Here is a 21,678-nt window from a genome sequence, read left to right as displayed (position 1 = left end):
TATTTGTGGCCCTCCTCTGGCCCCACTCCAACAGGTCCATGTCCTTCTTGTGCTGAGGGCTCCAGAGCTGGATGCAGGACTGAAGGCTGGGTGTCACCAGAGCAGAGTAGAGCAGCAGAATCCTCTCCCTCGCCCTGCTGGCACTTCTTTTGATGCAGCCTAGGATATGGTTGGCCTTCTGGGCTGCCAGTGCACATTGTTGGCTCATGTCCAGCTTTTCATCCATCAATACCTGCATGCCCTTCTCAACAGTGGTGCTCTCAATCCCTTCATCCCCCTGCCTGTATTGATATTGGGGGTTGCCCCGACCCAGATGCAGGAACTTGCACTCAGCCTTGTTGAACCTCATGAGATTCACACAGGTCCACCTCTTGTCCAGGTTCCCCTGGCATGTCAACTGCACCACTCAGCTTGGTGCCATCTGCAAACTTGATGAGGTGCACTCGATCTCGCTGTCTATGTTGTTGATGAAAATATTAAACAGCACTGGTCCCAGCATGGACCTCAGGGACGCAACTTGTTACCAGTCTCCATTTGGACATGGAGCCATTGACCACTACCCTCTGGCTGCAGCCTTCCAACCAATTCCTTATCCACTGAACAGTCCACTCGTCAAGTCCATATCTCTCCAATTTAGAGAGAAGGATGCTATGAAGGACCATGTCGAAGGCTTTACAGCGGTCCAGATAGATCACATCCACAGCTCTTCCCTTGTCCACTGATGCAGTCACTCCATCATAGAAAGCCACTAGGCTGGTCAGGCAGGACTTGCCCTTGGTGAAGCCATGCTGGCTGTCTTGAATCACCTCCCTGTCCTCCATGTGCCTTAGCAGAGCTTCTGGGAGGATCTGTTCCATGATCTTCCCAGGCACAGCAGTGAGCCTGACAGGTCGGTAGTTCCCTGGGTGCTCCTTTCTTCTCTTTTTAAAAATGGGCACAATGTTTCCCCATTGCTAGAGCAGGATCTTAAATCAAACCTGCTGTTTTGGCCATAGCATGCATATGAAACCTACTGTCCTGGTGCGGAGGATGAAGGGGAAAGCATGTTGCTTTCCCTAACAGACTTGAGGACACCCAGGTGAATGGATTGAACTTCCTGGTATTACCATGTATATGCATCTTGTACGTGTGATGGCTTTGGCAGCTGCCTGTCACTTCCTAACATTTAAAAACAGGTTCAGCTTTTTCTAGCCTTGCTAAGAAAAGATTGACGAGGTGACACAATATGAATTTGCATTGGTTTACATACCAACCTAGCAAGGAAACCAGTTCACTCCACATGTCAGCCAGTTAAGGTCCACATAAGCCAAGGTGCATTTTATGTGTTGAGGATAGGCATGGTCTGGATGCCTCTTTACCCCAATAGCAAAATCATCAAGAAGCAGGCCCAGGTCCAGGCATCTCCCTGCATGCACAATGGAGAAAGCAACATTCCCTTCTGCCTGTGATTTGGACGACTTGTTTGTGCCTGAGTGAGGAGCTTTTGTTCTGGCTTCTTCTTGCCATTGCTTTGGGTGGGCAGAAGCTACTGGGAAAACTGGAGGATCTAGGTTCAGACAAGCTCTACAGGCCGGGGAATAGAGAATCCAGGTGAAAGTGGCAGTGCTGCATGCTGGGTGGGAATGCAGAGAAGAGAGGCTGGCTGGGCAGGGCTGCCCGAGGACCTGAGCTAGGACACACTAACGAATGCTCTGACTTCCTGACGCGGTGCTGGCACTGGCACTGGGGTAAGACAGAGCTAGTGCAGAGAGCAGGCAAGAAATAGCGCTCATAAATTAAATCTGCCCTGATGGCCCTTTTTGAAACCTCAAGTAGGTGTGCTGTGGAAGGGAACTCATGAAAATGGCTTGATCTTCCTCGATGAAGATGTGAAGTGGCTCTCCATACACTGTTCTGGGGTGTTTCTCCAGGGCTGTTCCCACATCCTGGAGATGGCTTATCAGCCAACTGAAAGAACAGCGTGCCTTTCCATTAGGCGGGGCAGCGTTAACCTGCCCTGGCCCCTTGAGCATCTAGCAGTAAGATTAAGAGAAGTGCCAGAAACCTCCACTTCTGGAGTTCGATCAGGTCGTTTATCACTGATGCATAGCAACAGCGTTTTAGAGGCCCAGGGGAAGCCTTGCAGAAGCACTAGGGGGAGGCAAAGTAGATAGTGCTGGAGCCTTGGTGCTATCTACCGTGTTGACCTTTTCACCCCATAAAAATAATCAATATTGATACATACACTAACGGCAGCATTTGCCTTTGTGCAAACAAAAAGACTTTCTCTTCGGCCAATGAATTTCAGCTTGCCATTCTGCAGTCTTTCTCTATGGGCTCCACATAGTTGGTCAGACCATGCAAAGATACATTTTCTGGGCTTCGTCAAACCAGCCCAAAAAGCAAATTAATGTGACTGTCAATTCAAGCCGAAGGGAAAATTCTCACCCATCCCACTGATGCCTCCCAGCTTCTCAGGCCTGGTGTAGAGGGCGGTGCCATCTCTCCTAGTGCATGGGTGCACAAATAGCATGCATGGCCCTTTCTGCTGGAGTCTGGTGCTCCACACATTGGCTCCCCAGTGCCTTGCAGCTGGAGCATCCGTAGTTACTGCTTTCAGTTCAGCTGCTCCAAAACCAGATGTGGCTAAAGACCAGATGTACGTGGAGTCTAGAACTGATGTATCTACTGCACAGTCACGTGAGAAGATACGGGTATCTAACACAGGCTTAACCAGGGCAAAGAGTGTTTGTGCTAGGCTGGCTTAGGCTGGTTCATTTAAAGGAGAAAGCTCTGGCACACCCTCCCAAACAGGACTGCCCTGGCAGTATGGCCTGTGAAGCTTGGTCTGCCATTTTAGTCCACAGGCTGTTTTCTTTCGGGACAGTCACTAGTGAACAGCTTTCCTCTTTATTTCTCGTGTTTTCCAGCCTGGATCTGCAGCCTCTGGTGTGAAGGTCAGGAAAGTAGACAAAGACTCTTATATAGGATTCTGCAAGTTTTGCAGCAAGTTTGTACACTCAGATGGTGCACAGCTAAATGCAGCTGTTGCACATGGTGTCTGGGGCAGCTGTACAGCAAGATCAGTGCCCACTGCTCACTCAGTAGTCGTATTGTCCAGTGCTACAGTAACAGACACCCAGAGATGGCTTGGTCTTCCACCCATTCATCCCCTCTCCTCAGTTCTGAGGCAGGTAGCATCACCTGCATCTCACTGGGGAGAAAAAGTCTGCAAGATAGGCATCTGACCATACACAGTTAGAGCTCTGCCTCTGACTTCACCAGGTCTGAAGTCTTTTCCTTTCAACTAATTCCAGCCAGAAGCTCTGGCATGGATTGCAGCTAGTGGCGGCTGCTTAGGGCCAGGAAAGTCATCAGTGCTAATCACACCTTTCCAGCAGGACTCTTTGTGACTGTACAAGGGGTAAGACTCTCTGGCACAGATAACTTCATTGAATGACAGACTCCAAAACGGAAACTGCATCTGCTCCTTCTAACACTATACTGTAGCAGAGCTGACAACTGGATCCAAAGGGGAAGAAAAACAGCAAGGAGGTTAGGAAGAGAAAGATTTTTTAAAATGCATTACACTGACTTCTTCTAGGAACAAAGTAGGAGACTGTGCAGGTTCTTGTGCAGGGATGTATTCATAGTAGTACTGCTAGGCAGAGTGACATCCTTTGCTGACGCTAGAACTGTGGGAAAGATGTTATTTTTCTGCAGAGCAAGTAACAAGATACAAGGCAGCATTCAGGTCCACAGGGTGTCCTGGGGCTTATGAGCCTATAGGCTGTTTAGGCAGGACAGTAAGGGGAGACGAGGAGGGGGTGTTACCCTCTGTGGCAGTGACCAGCTGGAGTGCATGGAGCTCTGCCCGGGGATGGATGAGGATCCAACTGAGAGCATACGGGTCAGGATTAAAGGAAGGGCAGGAACAGGTGACATTATAGTGGGGGTCTGCTACAGGCCACCCAACCAGGAAGACCAAGCAGATGAGGCCCTCTATAGACAGATAGGAGCAGCCTCCAATTCACAAGCCCTGGTGCTCATGGGGGACTTCAACCACCCTGATATCTGTTGGAGGGACAAAATAGCAAGGCATAAGCAATCCAGGAGGTTCCTGAAATGCATTGATGGTAACTTCCTTCCCAAGTGATAGAGGAGCCAATAAGGAGAGGTGCTATGCTAGGCCTTATTCTCACCAACAAGGAGGAGCTGTTGGGGAATGCGGAGCTCAAGGGCAGCCTTGGTGTTGCAGACGTGTGAGACTGGCAAAAATATGTTCCAAAAGTCAGTTTTAATGGTATCAAAAATAGAACAGTTGAATAGAATGAGCATCTTATAGTACAAACACTTTGGCAGACACAACTTATTTACAGTTTCAGGATATCAGTTGGGAGCTAATACTACATGGTGTGTAGCTAGATCTACTCAAACAAACTTCAATGCCTCACCAAAGTAAATAACCAAAACTAACAAAACAAGGGGCGTAATCAAGATGACACTCCAATAACATTTAACAAATTACAGGTCTGGAGTAACAGTTGGAGATGCTGTCACTACACAACAACACACAAGAATGGTAGTCCAAGGTGTGTACACTTTCACTCACAACAGCGAAGCTCTCACTCAAGGGCACCCAGAAGATAAGACAGTGCACCAGAGTGGGAGAGGACTTACTGAAGCATATCCAGAAGAAATAATCGTGCACTGAAAGAGGGTGAGGGCACTCAATCTCAGGAAGTTTCCATGGGTAACCTCTTAACCCATGGGGAGAGTCCTCAATCATAGGCACACTGGTCCCAAGAACTGTCTCTCTGGGCATTTCAAGTGGGAGTCCCTTTTATAGCCTGGTCAGATGTGACCTGTGGTCATTTATGGTCAGTGGTCCAGAATTTTCTTTCAACGGAGGCACATCATCAGCTAGGACTCTGCCTGCCAACTGAGGGGTCCTGCCTTTCTCTTTCCACCACAGGGTGGGAGTATGTGGCCGGTGTCATGGTGTCCCAGCGGGGAGGGGGGGTGGGGGGGGTGGGGGGGCCGGGGGCGTGGGGGGGGTGGGGTGCTTGAGGACTTGTGCAATCCCAGAATGCACTTCCCCTACACCCCATCACACCCATAGCATGTCCAATACACCTGTCAGTGACCCGTGGGTCCATGTGGTGCTCGTGAGAGGGTGGGTGTCCCCCAGCCAATGGAGATGAGCTCCCCTGGGACTGCGAGGAGCTGGGCGGGGAATCATGGCTCTGAGGACATCCCTGGGGATCTCCTGTGGCTAGGGGCTCTTCTTGTGTGTGCAGACAAGCTTTTCATCATGAAAGTTAGAATCCTTGAGCTACGGTCTTTCTTCTCTGAGAGAGACAATACTGAACCACTGTGACAGGTGCTGTTTAATATTTTCCTCAGTGACCCAGACAGCGAGATCAAGTGCACCCTCGGCAAGTTTGCAGATGACACCAAGATGAGTGGTGCAGCTGACATGCCAGAAGGACAGGACGTCATCCAGAGGGACCTGGACAAGCTGGAAAGGTGGACCTGGGTGAACCTCAGGACGTTCAACAAGGTCAAGTGCAAGGTCCTGCATCTGGGTCAGGGCAACCCCTGATATCAATACAGGCTGGGGGATGAAGGGGTGGAGAGCAACCCTGACGAGTAGGACTTGGGGGTACTGGTGGATGATAAGCTGGACATGTGCCCACAGTGTGCACTGGTAGCCCAGAAGCCCAGCCAGAAGCCCAGCCATATCCTGGGCTGCATCAAAAGAAGTGTGGCCAGCAGGGCGAGGGAGAGGATTCTGCCGCTCTACTCTGCTCTGGTGACACCCAGCCTTCAGTCCTCTGCCCAGCTCTGGGGTCCCCAGTACAAGACAGACATGGGACTGCTGAGGCGGGTCCAGAGGAGGGCCACGAAAATTATCAGAGGGATGGAACACCTCTCTGTGAGGAACAACTGAGAGAGCTGAGGTTGCTCAGCCTGGCAAAGGGAAGGCTGCAGGGAAACCTTAGAGCAGCCTTGCAGTACTCAAAGGGGGCTTTGTAAGAAAGACGGAGAAGGACTTTTTGATAGGGCCTGTAGCGATAGGACAAGGGGTAATGGTTTTAAACTAAAAGACCATAGATTCAGACTAGATATTAGGAAAAAACATTTTACAATGAAGGTGGTGAAACACTGGCACATCTTGCCCAGAGAGGCTGTAGATGTGGCGTCCCTGGAAATGTTCAAGGTCGGCTTGGACAGGGCTTTGAGCAACCTGATCTAGTTGAAGACGTCCTTACTCATTGCAGGGGAGTTGGACTAGATGACCTTTAAATATCCCTTCCAGCACAAACCATTCTGTTATTCTGTGATTTTACGATTCTAAGGTAGTTTGGGTCAGTCACATAGTGCTCAATGACCTTTGAGGGATCAAACATCATCAGACAACTGGGGTGGGTGGCAGCAGTAGAATGGCATGGCCAACCACGCAGAGAGGGCTGAAGAATAAAGGTGTGCTTTGTGTGCAGCTTTATCCTGCAGAAGAGCAGGCAGAATGTCAGGGAACTTGAGCTGTTCCTGCACAGCTCATGGAACCAAAAACCTGCAGCACACAGTCACTCAAACGTGGCTGCGCACTCCCACCACATCCAGACTAAGGAGCTTTGGGAGAGGGGCTGACTAATCCACTAAGTTCAGTTTTTCAGACATGCGAAGGTTTTTTCTCCTTCACAAAATCCTAGTCATTCTTCTTCAGCAGACACAGCTTTTTGGATCCTTAAGCCTGGCAATTCCAGAGCAATTGTCTGGATCATGGGACATGGAGATGGGTTCACAGGTTCAGCTCATGACTAGGATGAGCTCCCAGAGGTTTGGTATTCTTGCATTCTTCATAAAAACAGCTTGGCAGGCAAGCAGCGAGTTGGAAGCTTCCAAATAGTTCGGAAATGTTTCCCCAGACAGAATGCTTTTATAGGTCAGCTGCAACATGATCAAAACATGGTCAATGAAGAATGCTATTTAGAGACAAAAAGTCTCATAACTTTCTGGAGAAATGTTCCCCAGACTTCTGAAACTTAGAATAATCAGAGAGAAGAAAACCACATGCTCAGTTCCACCACACACAGGTACAAATCTAATACATTCGGTAGCTTGATATGAAGCTCTGATTTCTGTTGTTAGAGGACACCACTTTTCATCCTCGGGAAAGAGAACTATGGCTTAATTTCCTTTTTAATTAAGCTTCTGCTTCCTGTGTGGATTGCTTTGCAAACACCATGCAGGGGCACTGGTAAGAAGGGAAATGTGATGCAGATTGTCCAATAAACCTGCATGAATCAGCAGCTGATGCAAAACCTTTTCCCTCGGTACTGTTTAATGTTATATTATTTACAGATGTCAGGCCCCAGCCTCATTTTTGGTTCAATGACCACAAAGGAATACTGATAATGAAAGGTGCCAGACAAACACAGCTTTTGCATCAGCAGAAAAGGAAAATAACCATAGTTTCTGTGGGTGAGTTGATCTGGGAGAAGAGCAGTCCCTGTAAAAGAAACAGAAAGAGCAGAAAAGGTAAAGTCAGAAGGACCCGCAGTGCAGAAATACTCTGGCTAATTAGGGAGTATGAAAGAGCAAAACCAGAAAGGCACAAAACAGAAAAAAATCAATACCTTTCAGTAGGTGAGTCTTCATTTCCTGACCAGCTCTGTGCTAAATAAGGAGCTGCAGACAGTTGCAAAGGAGTTTAAACACAGAGCAGGGCATTTTTACGGCAGAGGCTGGTGTCAGACAAACAAAGGAAGAGCTGACACAGTGGATGTGGATTCCTGTGTCCCTGTTTGAGCAGTGCCTAATGAAAGTCACACAGTGCCAGGCAATGTCCAAGCAGCCTTGCACCCGGTTTCTTTGTCCTTAGCACCACCAAGCCCTTTATGCCCAGAGTACCAGGAGAAAGAGAACTGAATACTGTGTTATGTGATAAAAGCAGCTCCAACCCACAGAGGAGCACAGAGAGGTAATGTCTACTCCCAAGCCCATACACGAGTCATCAGCCTGTGGAGGCCCACCTCCACAAGCCCAGAGGAGCACAGGGACAGAAAGGCATTTGGGAACACAAGTTAGGGACTCAGAGGAAGGAAAACCCCATGCAGGGCCCTCACAGGGCTGTCTCAGGAAAGGCTCAGCCCCACAGTCCAGGCATGAAACCTGTCAAAAGGAGTCAACATCTGAGCACCGTTGGGACCAAGAAAAGTCCCTGCCATCAACATGGGACATGCTATGGGGTGCTATCAGGTGCAGGGAAGAGCATTCTGGGATTGCACGAGGCTTATTAGAGGATGCCCAGGGGAGGAACTACACATGGGGAAACAGGCATCGACATGGTTTGGGGAGAGCAAACGTGGGAAAACAGAGGGATAAGGGGACAAAAAGAGCCAGCAGCATATAATCGGTTTTCTGGTCAGGATGTTTATCTGGTGGTGCCCTGCGCTGGGTCAGCGCAGTTTGTCCTGCCGCCTTATTCAACTCCACCTAGCAGTTTTCCTGAGTTTGGGACTCTCTATCTGGTGTGTGCGTGTGTGTGTGTGTCAGAGCGGCCCATGTGTCAGTAGTGCAGGTCCTGGAGCAGTGTGGGTGTTCAAGTGAGTGGACGAGAGCTGCCGATTATCCAACTGGACGAGCAGCGAGGAGGTGATGTGGCCAGGGAGTTAGAGGGTGTGGGTGTCTAGGGGTGAGACCACTGGAGAGGCTGTCTATTGGGGGAACCAGGGCAGTTCTGGGCAGCTCTATATGTCTATGTGCCTGTGCTGGTGTGTGCAAGAGGGTCTGATCCAGCAGCTGGAGTGGGACCATGGCCTCAGGCCTCACCTACATGCTTGTAGGTGCCGTCAACTGGGGAGACTGGGACCCAGGGGTAGCTAACAGGCTGACCATATCTGTGCCTGGCTGCTGGAGGGACCTGTGTTGTACACACACACACACATATGTATATGTATATGTATATGTATATGTATATGTATATCTATATCTATATCTATATCTATATCTATATGTATATCTATATCTATATCTATATCTATATCTATATCTATATCTATATCTATATCTATATATCTATATCTATATCTATATATCTATATCTATATCATCTATTTATCTATATCTATATATATCTATCTCTATCATCTATATCTCCATATATGCCATCTATAGATATATAGATATCGACATATATATAGAGATATATATATAGACATAGATATGCAGATATAGATGTATTTCCCTCTAAGGGACGTTTATGCTGATCAGCCAGAGAGGAGAACAAGTTGAGACTGCTGGTGCTGTTTCTGTTTGTGTTGTCACTGAGTGCATGTCAGTGTTGCTCTATGCGGACAGCCATCTCAGAATCACAGAATCCCAACATGGCAGGGGTTGGCAGGGCCCTCTGTGGGTCACCCAGCCCAACCCCCTGCCGAAGCAGGGTCACCCAGAGCAGGCTGCACAGGACCTTGTCCAGGCGGGGCTGGAATATCTCCAGAGAAGGAGACTCCACAGCCTCCCTGGGCAGCCTGGGCCGGGGCTCCGTCACCCTCAGAGGGAAGAAGTTCTTCCTCATCTTCAGCTGGAACTTCCTCTGCTTCAGTTATTGCCCGTTGCCCCTTGTCCTGTCGCTGGGCACCACTGAAAAGAGTCTGGCCCTGTCCTCCTGACCCCCACCCTGCAGATATTTATAAGCATTTCTAAGGTCCCCTCTCAGCCTTCTCTTCTCCAGGCTGAACAAGCCCAGCTCCCTCAGCCTGTCCTCGCAGGAGAGATGCTCCAGTCCCCTCACCATCCTCGTAGCCCTCCGCTGGACTCTCTCCAGTAGCTCCTCATCTTTCTTGAACTGGGGAGCCCAGCACTGGACACAGGACTCCAGATGAGGCCTCACCAGGGCAGTGTAGAGGAGCGGGACAACCTCCCTTGACCTGCTGGCCACACTCCTCCTAATGCACCCCGGGATCCCACTGGCCTTCTTGGCAGCCAGGTCACACTGCTGGCTCATGGTCAACCTGTCGTCCACCAGGACACCCAGGTCCCTCTCCGCAGAGCTGCTCTCCAGCAGGTCCGCCCCAGCCTGTACTGGTGCATGGGGTGCATCTAGCTATGGGCTGTAGGTGTGTGGGTTTATATGTTCCTTTGGGGAACACATTTTCAGTCCAGCTGCTGGCTGGACCTCGGGGCAAGGAGGTGCAGCAGCTTTGCCTCTATCAGGCGACAGGATTTGGCCTCTCCAAAACATTGCAGAGACCGGCAAAACCTGGGGCTTCCTGGGAAATGCGGTGTAGAGTGAGAAGGAGCCGCTCGAAGCCAGTGCAGCGGGAGACGCGACGTCGGCTGCGGAAGAGCTGCGGAGCAGGAGGGGCCGGGCCGAGCGGCACCGCTCCCCGGCCCAGTTTCTGGGCGGACGGGACCGCCTCGGTTGCCCTCATCGGCGGGGTCGTCGTGGGTCCACACACGGGCTCTCCCTCGGGCCGTGCCGCCCACCGCCACGGGGCCCCGCAGCTGGGGCGAGGAGGGAGCGGGCAGGACGAGCGGGCAGGGGGGCCGATGCGGGTTCCCGCCGCGCGGGCTACGCGGGGCTGGGCTCCGGGGGGGCGGGGCGTCGCTCGCAGCTGCCCCGCCCCGCCCTCCCATCGCAGAGCCCGCACCGGCCCCGCGTCCGCCGGCCGCGCCCTCCGCTCCGGCAGCAGGTAACGGCTGCGCCTTGCCGTGTGGCGTGGGTCCCCTCCGGTCCCGGGAGCGTCGGAGCTGCGAGACCCCCGGCCCCGGGCTGAGGCGGCCCGGGGAGCCCCCGACGGCTTCGGTCCTCGGGGTGCTCGGCCGGGCGCGCTGCCCCGCACCGCCGGGCTCGGCCCCGGGCGGGCTCCGGCCTGCGGCCCTCGCTGGGGCCGCGCCCCGCGGGGCTCCCCGGGCGGGTGTCCTGCCCGTCCCCACCGAGGAGCGGACTCCGCGGCGCGGGGGCCGCGGGACGGCCGGAGGCGGCCGTGGTGCGGGTCTCGCTGCGGGAGCGGGCGGGCCCGGGCCGGCCCTCGAGCCGCCGCGCTGCACCCCGCTGCCGGGGCCGGGTCCCGCTGCCGGCGGTGCTGCGGGCGGTGCGGGGCCGCGCGTGTCAGCCGAGACGGCCAGAACCGGCGGCTTCGGCTGAGAGAGGGGTTGCAGTGAGTAGCGCTGCTGGTTTTGCTCCGTGTCGGCTGTTTCTCAAAAGCCACGTGGAAAATTGCTTTGTTACTGGAGTCGTAGCCAGCTCCAGGGATGTCTGGCCCAAAACTGTCTGCCATCGAAGAACGGAGTGTTGCCACAGTGTCTTAGCTGGTGATGGCCGGGCTGATGCCGTGGGAGAGATTGTGCCATGCTAACCCAGGGTCCAGCAGAGAGCTGGCAGCGCTGAGGTTTGGTCTAGTGTCCTGTTGTTACCTTTCATGCAGAAGTACCTGCTTTGCTGGGTGGCAGCTGCTTCTGCTATGTCTGTCTGAATGAAATGTTTATGGGCTTGAATTTTGTGCGCCTCTCTTTTCATTTGAGTGACTTGTTTAGTGGTTTCTGGCCTGATTTTGCATCAAACACTGTGAGCTAATTTTCTTTTTCACAGGAAGAAGCTATATGCACTCCCTATCCCCCCAAACAACAAAATAAGCAAACGAAAAAAAACCCCAACACCTCTCTCTGTTGTGGAATTCACAGTCAATTATTTTGGCTTTTTAACTACAATGGAAAAATACTGTGAGAGAAATTTCACCTGAGCTTGAGGGTGCAGAAGTCGGAGTGGCTTTAACATGTAAGCATCAGGTGTGGCACGCTGTGGACAGCTTCTTCATCACCAAGAGCAGTGGTCTTGCTCAGCAAAGGCAGCATCTCTGTGGGACAGCTGGAGCACAGAGATCAGAACTCAGTGGAGAAGGTCAGGGCGACAGTGCACGCTTGTCTGGTAGGTGTTACAGACTTGTATTGCTGGCCAAAGTGATTGGATTTGCTCCATTTGTATGTGCTCCTGATGGCTATCTAACCACTGAAAACACACCTGTCAGCTTGCACCTGGGTAACCTGTTCTGGATGCACATGCTGATTGCACCTCATGAGCATCATGGGGTTTTGGTAACTATCTGCAACAGCGTGACTGCGGCTCCCTGGTTGAAGGTGGGTTTATTGCAATAGCAGGACGCTGTCTGATGTTTCTCCTTCCTGGCAGATTTGGCTGAGACTTAACTGGCCAGTGAGATGTGGGAGATAAGGCTGAATGGTCTAAAGGGGCAGGAAAAGAAACGTTAGGAAACCCATTAGTCATGGGGGTCTTGTCCTGGAGGAGCCTTCTTGCTGGCCCAGGAGAATCTGCAGAACTGGAGATAGAAATGATAGCCATGTTAGATAGGAAGCCCTCAGTGCACCATTTTGTCCATGTTTTCTCTTTCTGTGCTGCTGTTCCCACTCCCATGTGGGGTTCTCTGCAGCAAGGCAGAGAGAGAAATGTTCAGCGGATTATCATACAACCTGATAAAAAGCCAAGCTGGAAAACAAAGAAAACTGTGGAAGTCTGCAGGGCAGCATTTCATTTTGCCTGCATGAATTCTAGCCAACATCAGCTAGAGAGGCACCTAACCCTTGCTCCATCCCTGCATTTGTGAATCAGCCCATGCAGCTCTGGCAAGACTAATGAGTAAGCTCTGGGACCAAACTGGGTGGGAAGGCGAAAAGCAAGATTGCACTGGAATGATTGCAAGGATGCAGCACAGCTCGAAGAGGCTGGTCCTCTGTCCAGCCCTGTGATACTAAAGAGATAACAGAGATGGTGATGTGGAGACAGATCTTTCTCAGACAAGAGTAGAGGAGTAGGAGGGCTCTGGATGGACACGGGGCTTGAAAGAAGCCAGTGAAACCTTCCAGAAAATGGCAGGTGTTCTTTTTCACCAAAGCTTCTCAGTCACATCCTCTAACAACTGCAAATGCTATGGGAAAAAGTGGCTCAGCAGCAGAAATGGCAGCGTTTGAGTGCAGCTGGGCTTGCAGCCAGCTGTGGAGCTTGCTGTGGTGGAGACTCCTTTGCTTCTCTAGTTAGCCATTGGTAGCTGGCATATGGCACACATTTCCAGTGTACTGCTATCCAATTTGTTCTGGGTTTCATTTCTCTAAGTTTTAATAAATTACTCTCTAAATTTTTGCTAAGCGGGCTGCTGGCAAATAGAGCAGCGCGTTTAAGTCTGTTTAGTTATCTAGTCTCTAATCCTTGCAGAGAGCCTGGCGTTTTTAAAGCTGAAGAGAAGCTCTTAAGCTTTTGTGAAATAGCTCTGTGTGTAGCATGAAATTCCCAAATCAATATTTTTTTAAGTGCATATATTTTCCCTTTCTTTATTTTTCCTTTATTGGCATTTACTGAAAGGCTTTGCAGAAGTTGTTTCCCAGTGTGTAGTCTTCATGTTTGGTGAAATACAAGTCACATGTAAAGATCACCTTTACCAGCAGGTATTGAGGAACCTGTTGCATTGCCTGCCCTGAACTTGTGCGTGCTGAGGTGAGTTTTATTCTGTGGAAACAATCCCAGGAAGACACTGGAAATACTCCATAGTGTCGAACTTTACAGGCATGTTTGTTGGTTCAAGGTCTGCAGCAGGACATGGAGATCAGTGCCAATACGTGGAGTTTTGCACAGAATCTTTTTTTTTTTCTTCCTTGTTGCGCAAATTGCAAGTTGCATGGTTGCTGATGGGTTGAGCTGCTTGATTTCATGGTGTTGTGCATACAAGGGCTGGGGAAGAGGATCCAACTGTACACTCAGAGGCAGTTCTTTTCATCACCATGAAAAGAAGTTACTCTTGGAAACCTACGTCAGGAAATTAGAGGGGAACATTCCTTCTGTTGCTGGCAGTTCTTGTCCAGAGAGCTATAGCTGAAGGGATGAAAGTCTTCACACAATTCCACACAAGTCTATTTTTAGAAGTGAAGGCTGTTCAGGAGGGGAATTATTGATTTTTTTTCTCCTTTCCGCCTTGAACATTCTGTTTATCATTTTCTTCAGTTTGTGTGTAATGGATCGTACACAAAGCTGTTCTTACTTCTCCCCTTCTGCTCTAACTATATGAGCCAAGCAAGGATGTAGGGCCTTTGCTGAAATTATTTTTATTTGGTCCATAAAGTCTTTGTATGCTATGTCCAGAGCATCATATTTTAAAACTAATTCAGGTGTGAAGCCTCTTATGTCTGCAGGAAACCAGAGCAGAGGGTGTAATGGTACAGACCAGACTGGCCATGACTTCAGAAAGAAAGATAACAGGTGGCACTGCTCTGCAGATTGGCTTGGGAAAGCAGTAGTGAACAGCTGACTTGTGCTTGTGGTCACTAATGACTTCTGGCCACCAGTAGTATGTCTGGTTAAGCTAAAAGAGGCAAACAGACCCTCTTCATGAGTATCTGGCAGCAATAGGCGGTAGTCACGCTGCTCCTCTGATGTTTGTGTCTGTTCTTAGGCAAACTACAAGATGTGCTGCTGGCTCCCTGGATCTGGCCAGGTGTTACCTGGCTTTTGCTTAAAGATGCCACATGACGGTTTTCTCTGGTCCTCTTGGAAGATGGCTGTGCTGGGTGATTGCTGTGGAGGGTGTAGCTCATTTGGAGCTTCGGGTTCATCCTTCAACTGGCCAGCAGCTACTGGTCTCTTCTTCTGTTGTTCTTCTGCAACAAGGCCTTAGTGCAGGGCTGGGTGTAGAGTCACCTTGCTGGCAGTGCTGCCACCAGATCCCAGCAGTGCTGAGTCTGTGCTGCCAACAGTAAACCATGTGTCCGCAGGTAGCGTGGAGTCCCATGACATTCCTCTCCTCCATGGGTAGCTTGGCCGTGCTGGTCCAAGGGTGCATCTGCTGCACCGCAGGTTCGCCTGTGAAGAGCACCTGAAGGGTGTGGCTGGGGCTCTGAGAAGCTTTGTCCCAAGTGACATGCGCGTCTGAAGATACTGTGGTCTCAAAGCTGGAGTGTGTCTGCATAAAACCTGACCAGTGCTGTCGGAAAGAGAAAGGTCGGAGGACTTGGGTGGTTGGAAAGGTGGCACAGGCAGTGTCTCTGGAGATGTCCCTGCTGTTCCTGGGAAGCCTCATCTGTGTGCAGCAGTTGTATCATGCAGGGTTCGGCAGAACCATGGCCTGAAGCAGAATCACTTCTGTCTTCTCTTGGTTGCTAAGTGCTCGAAATTCTCCTGCTGACTCTTTTTGACTTACAGTAAGTGGAAAGTTTCTTTTTTCTTCCTTTTTTTTTTTTCTTCCCCTTCCTGGCAGCAGCTGTTTGTAGGTGAAAACCCGAGTTTTCAAAAAGCAAAAGTTTTAAAGGGCAGCAGTGTTTTTTAAAATTTTTTTCTGTAGGGGATGGTAGTGGTGGTAATTCTTTTCCTGATATTACAAAGAGGTTCTGACTGTAAAGGTTGTTCCATTTTGGATGAGAAGTGAATAATGCTATGACTTGGTAGCACTTTGTGGGGACTGCAGCTTGGGCACGTGATGTTTCTGACATGGATTGCAACTTCTGAAACACTTGACGACTTTCTTGCCACATAATGTGCTACTTTCCTCCTTTAAGACTGGAGGATGTAGTGCATCATGGGAGGAATCCAGTCAAGGACTATGACTTCTTAAGTAGCTGCAGGAGGCATCAGAAACGACAGCCCCTCAGGCTACTGCAGTCTGCCTGGTTCACACAGCATGGGTCGTTTTTTCCTAGGGTGAGAAACTACCCTGGCTCTGAGGATGGGCTGATGAGTGGGCATGGTGGTGGCGGTCACTTTGTTGCTTGAGCTGTGGTGAGCCACTCGAATACAAAGTATTTTCAGTCTGTAGAAACAAAAGCCTGAAACCCAAGATGCGTTGATGTCTTGATGAAAAACTAATTAAGTTGGATTGGTGCTTTTGCCTAAGGTAGGTGGTGACAACAGCTGACAAGCCAGACCTTGTTCACCTGCTCACTGTAAGCATGGCAATCTGAAGTGGTGACTATTTGTTTGAACAGCTGGAGAAGGCTTGTGCACAGTGGTGCTGTAATCAGATGGTGCTGGACTTTCCTGATCTTGCTTGATAGACAAGGTCATGTGTTACTGGCACAGCACAGGTTCTCTTTCTGGCTGCCAATGGCAGTAGATGAACTAGAGAATGTCCAAAAGATGATTTAGGATTGTGCTAGTGTTCTGTCTCCTGAACAGCCTGGAGGGACGTGGCCATACTTCTGAAGAGTGCTAGGTCATGAGCTTGCTGACCCATAAGCTGGTGCTGTAGAGCTCCTTCCCCTTTTAACTGAGTCAAAGTTGCTAATTTTCTGGGTCCCAGCTCAGCTTCCCTATCATGGAGAGGCTGGGCTGAAGAGTTCAGGACCATCATGAGGTCAGAGGGACAGCAGTTCCGCTTTAAATTTCTTGTTAAGAGAGCAGGCCATCCTGCGATACCAAAGCAATTATAACTAGGGTCCCAGAGGTGATCAGACAAGCAGCTGACAGAACAGCGTGGAGGATAAACTCTGCTGAACAGACCTCAATCCTATTAGTGACATCTGGCCATACTGAGCGGTGTCATGGGATTGTTTTCCTTGTGAAGAGAATCAGTCCTGCTGTAATGAGTGAAGGAACTTACATCACAACACAGAGGAATGTCTGAGGAATGTAGGGAGGATCCTGCTTCAGACCGTCCTACTTGGGCAGCAGGATGAGCCCCAGATGGCTCCATGACCCTCATATGGCAGAAACTTGCATGTGGACAGTTTGGGTTGGCCTTATCTGGGCAAACCCTGTGTGAATGCAGCTTGTCTCTACAAAAGCCAGGGAAACATGACAGATTTACTCAGGAAAAACTTCTCCTGGTTCTATTGTGTTGACTTATGAGACAGGATGACCATAGTAATTTTTCTCTTCTTTTTAATTTCTTTTTTTTTCTTTTTGCAAGGGTTATGTTATTTAATTGTGTGATTGTGGAAGCTGTAACAGTAGCAGCTCAATCACATCCAAGTGATGACAGCAGCATGGCTTGTCCCAGCCCATGTACTCATGTTCCTTTTTTCTTAACTGTTCACCTGCCTTGCCACAGAGGCTGGAGGTAGGAGCCATGACAGGGGCTTGTAACAATCCTCAATTTCTGGAAAAAAACCCTTGGTTGCTGGAAGAGAAAGGAGGCTGGCCCTGTCAGTGTCTACTGTGTTTGCATGGAGATGAGCCTGGGGAGAGTCCCAGGGATGTGGAAACTGGGAGGTAATGGGTGAGTGCTGGGCTGCACTTGCAAATGCATGCTCTGCCTCTGTGACCACATGCCATCCAGCTGCTCCCGCTTCAAGGTAGAACTCAAATCATGAATCTGGGCATCTCAGTAGCATTTCAGGGTTGGTGTCTTGGGTGAAATGTTTCCTAAGAAGAGCAGAGGGCTAGGTACTACACAGGCAGAAACATTCTTGGAAGGGTTTCTAGTATCACCTTCCCAGCTGGGTTTTGCTTGCATTCTGGTGGGAGTGCAGTTTGCCATGGAAGCTTTAGTCCTGGTCCTGTTGCCCACCTGTTTCCCCTGACCATATCTTGGAGAACGTCTTTAGAAGTGACTATGTGGAAAATCTGTAAATTACTGTTCTGTCCCAGTGTCTTGCAAGGGCTGGCAGACCTTCAAAAGCTTTGCTGCAGAGATTCCCAGTCCTGACAAAAGTGTCTTCTGATGCAGCTCAGGCTCACAATGAACTGTGTTCATCAAGGATGAGCTTAGTTTTCTGCTGCCTACCTAGGAAACAAAGAACACGCTTACCCTCTGGTGGTACTTGGACAAGAGCAGCAGCTAAAGGAGCAGACATCACCAGTTGTATCAATACCTCTCTACGTTGTAGTTCACCTGTTACATGACCCGGAACCCTTGGCTGGTCAGCAGATGTGTGTGTTCAGCTGTGTGAGAACCTGCCTGGTCTGAACCTGCATCTGCCTGCCCCAGGCGGCTCCACACCCAATTCTGCTGTCAAGGGTGAAGATTCCTTGCTCTGCTGAGGGACCACAGACCAGGTCTCTCATCCCGCAGGAGCCCAGGCTTTCTCTGGGGTCAGGGGTGTGCATAGGCTGGGGACGACTCCAACAAGAACTTGGGCTGAACCTTTCTTTTGCTGTCTGTGTGGTCTCTAGAAGCAAGTGTGAAAAAATGTGCCTTTCTGACAGCAGAGAGGCTGAGCATGAGCTGAAGGGCTTCTCTGTCCCGTTCTCCAAACCAAGGAGCTTGGCCACATGGCGAAAGAGGACATCCTGCTGCTGCAGTTTCTGCTTTTCAGGGCTTGTGAGGCCAGCACGTAGCAGTAGCACATAGCTGGTCTCCAGGGAAGACTATGCCTGATGACTTGGGGTAGGCTGGGCAGGGACCAGCCACACTTTGTCTCTAAACTGCTCAGTGTGAGGATGTGTCATCAGCTACACAGGAGGTAAAATCATAGAATAACAGAATGGTTTGTGTTGGAAGGGATATTTAAAGGTCATCTAGTCCAGCTCCCCTGCAATGAGTAAGGACGTCTTCAACTAGATCAGGTTGCTCAGAGCCCCGTCCAAGCCAACCCTGAACATTTCCAGGCATCTACAGCCTCCCTGGGCAAGATGTGCCAGTGTTTCACCACCTTCATTGTAAAATGTTTTTTCCTAATATCTAGTCTGAATCTATGGTCTTTTAGTTTAAAACCATTACCCCTTGTCCTATCGCTACAGGCCCTATCAAAAAGTCCTTCTCCGTCTTTCTTACAAAGCCCCCTTTGAGTACTGCAAGGCTGCTCTAAGGTTTCCCCGCAGCCTTCCCTTTGCCAGGCTGAGCAACCTCAGCTCTCTCAGCCATTCCTCACAGAGAGGTGTTCCATCCCTCTGATAATTTTTGTGGCCCTCCTCTGGACCCGCCTCAGCATTCCCATGTCTGTCTTGTACCGGGGACCCCAGAGCTGGGCAGAGGACTGAAGGCTGGGTGTCACCAGAGCAGAGTAGAGCGGCAGGATCCTCTCCCTCGCCCTGCTGGCCACGCTTCTTTTGATGCAGCCCAGGATATGGCTGGGCTTCTGGCTGGGCTTCTGGGCTGCCAGCGCACACTGTGGGCACATGTCTAGCTTATCATCCACCAGTACCCCCAAGTCCTACTCGTCAGGGTTGCTCTCCACCCCTTCATCCCCCAGCCTGTATTGATATCAGGGGTTGCCCCAACCCAGATGCAGGACCTTGCCCTTGACCTTGTTGAACGTCCTGAGGTTCACCCAGGTCCACCTTTCCAGCTTGTCTGGGTCCCTCTGGATGACGTCCTGTCCTTCTGGCATGTCAGCTGCACCACTCATCTTGGTGTCATCTGCAAACTTACTGAGGGTGCACTCGATCTCGCTAAGTCATTGATGAAAATATTAAACAGCACTGGTCCCAGTACGGACTCATGAGGGACACAACTTGTCACCACTGTCCATTTGGACATCGAGCTGTTGACCACTACCTTCTGGGTGCGACCGTCCAACTGATTCCTTATCCGCTGAACAGTCCACCCGTCAAGTCCATATCTCTCCAATTTAGAGAGAAGGATGTTGTGAGGGACTGTGTTAAAGGCTTTGCAGAAGTCCAGACAGATGACATCCATAGCTCTACCCTTGTCCACTGATGCTGTCACTCCATCATAGAATGCCACTAGGTTGGTCAGGCAGGACTTACCCTTGGTGAAGCCATGCTGGCTGTCTCGAATCACCTCCCTGTCCTCCATGTGCCTTAGCAGAGCTTCTGGGAGGATCTGTTCCATGATCTTCCCAGGCACAGCGGTGAGCCTGACAGGTCAGTAGTTCCCAGGGTGCTCCTTTCTTCACTTTTTAAAAATGGGCGCAATGTTTCCCTTCCTCCAGTCACCAGGGACTGCACCTGACTGCCATGACCTTTCAAATATTATGGAAAGTGGCTTGGCAATGACATCAGCCAATTCCCTGAGGACTCTGGGATGCCTCTCATCAGGTCCCATAGACTTCTGTACGTTCAGGTTCCTCAGGTGGTCATGAACCTGGTGTTACCTTACAGTGGGAAGGGCTTTGCCGCTCTGGTCCCCATCTTGCAGTCCATCAGCTGGGGAGGGGCGAGGAGAGAGGTTGTTAGTGAAGACCTAGGCAAAAAGTTGTTGAGTACCTCAGCCTTCTCCTGGTCTGTTGATACAAGGTTGCCATTCTTGTTCATCAGGGAGCCTATGCTTTCTTTAACCTTCTTTTTCTGGCTGACATACCTGTAGAAGACCTTCATGTTATTCTTAGCATCCCTTGCCGAGTTAGCTCCAGCTGCGCCTTGACCCTCCTGAACTCATCCCTACACAACAGGGCAGTGTCCCTATACTCTTCCTGAGATACCTGCCCCTGCTTCCACTGCCTGTGCGTGATGACATGATGAACACAGTCGTGTTTTTTTCACAGCTTGGTCTGAAGGGTGACTTTTACAGCTGTGGTGCACAGAATCCTTATAGCACTGCATGCATGGCACAGGCATCTCTGCTGTTTCTCCAGGGGAACTGCTGAAGTTCAACATTACTGAGATTACTTTGAAGCCCCAGAGCTCTGGTCTGGAACTAGCCATCTGTCAAAGGAGAAGAGGAAAGATGAGACGCTGAGGCTGCATTAGCAGCAATGAATGGTGTTAGTACCAGGGGTCTTGCTGCGTTCGGGACACTCATCAGCCCCATAAAGGAGCATTTGGAAGAGGACGAGGACATTTTTGGAGCTGGGAGCCCCTCCTGAGGAACAGCAGAGTACTTTTTAAAGATCTAACCCAAGCCACAGGTTTTGACAGTGCATCAAAAGAGACATTTAGTTTCGATGAAAAGCAGAGGGGACTGGCACAAAGCGCTGTATTTACACTTCGGGTCATGGTGCTCACTGCTGTTGAATCTTACTGCCTCTATTTTCAACACCACAGATTTTGACGGTGAGCCCTGAGGCTTTTCCTGTTAAGAGAAACAGATGTTTCGAACTTGCAGACACATCTGCAAAGGGAATGGTCCCCCCCACAGCTGCAGCAGAGGTTGCTGCTGGTGCTGGGGTCCCTGGCATGTCAGGATGCGCAGAGGCAGGGTTTGTGTCTTCCAGGATCAGAATCTTGTTGCAGATGGCAAGGCTTCCTGTGAGGGCTGCGTAGGCTTACCTGAGGCTTAGAGGCTGCAGAAGGCTGCGCTCCTGACTATCTCCATTGTAAGCATTACTGCAGAGTGGCTGGGGGGCTGACTTGAAGATTGGAGGTGGAAGAAGCCTTAAAGGCCCTTTAGTCCCTTAGTAAATTCATGTAAGGCAGAAGTACTGCATTAATCATTGCGTAGCTGCACACGCTCCCGATATGTGCTCCTTAAACCCCACGGAGAGCAAGTTACAGTAATTGGGTACCTGCTGCCAAGTCTGACTTTATCTTCCATTGGCACCATCAGCAGAGCTGGCAGCAACACTGATAAGGCAAATGCTGATCATCTGCTTTTCAGGTAGAAAAGTATATTTTATAAAGAAGAAAATGTAGTTGTTCTGCATCTGCTATAAATACACATATTCTCACAGTAGTATTGGTGTCATAGCGGCTGATTCTCAGTATTTAGAACAAATCAGGCCCCAAACTTCAGGAAATTTGGAACATACAAAAAACTTGAGTTCCTCTCCATTTACCTTGTGAGAATGCACCTGGGATCATGTATCAGGGGTGATTAAGGGTGTTGTTGTTGCCACTGGTCAAATACTTCA

General features: G+C 50.2%; 1 protein-coding gene across 1 annotated transcript in view; it reads left to right on the top strand.

Annotated features, from left to right (window-relative positions):
- The first annotated feature begins 10,654 nt into the window (after positions 1 to 10,654).
- Positions 10,655 to 21,678, top strand: part of FRMPD1 (FERM and PDZ domain containing 1) — a 40,584-nt gene continuing 29,560 nt past the window's right edge. The window contains exon 1 of the mRNA XM_075410612.1: positions 10,655 to 10,682. The gene's annotated coding sequence lies outside the window, so the exon portion shown is untranslated. The remainder of the gene's footprint in view (positions 10,683 to 21,678) is intronic.

This window comes from Opisthocomus hoazin, chromosome Z, assembly GCF_030867145.1.
Source record: "Opisthocomus hoazin isolate bOpiHoa1 chromosome Z, bOpiHoa1.hap1, whole genome shotgun sequence".
NCBI classification, from domain to species: Eukaryota; Metazoa; Chordata; class Aves; order Opisthocomiformes; family Opisthocomidae; genus Opisthocomus; species Opisthocomus hoazin.
Note: the sequence above shows the minus strand (reverse complement) of the source record. Positions and strands in the feature narration are given on the sequence as shown.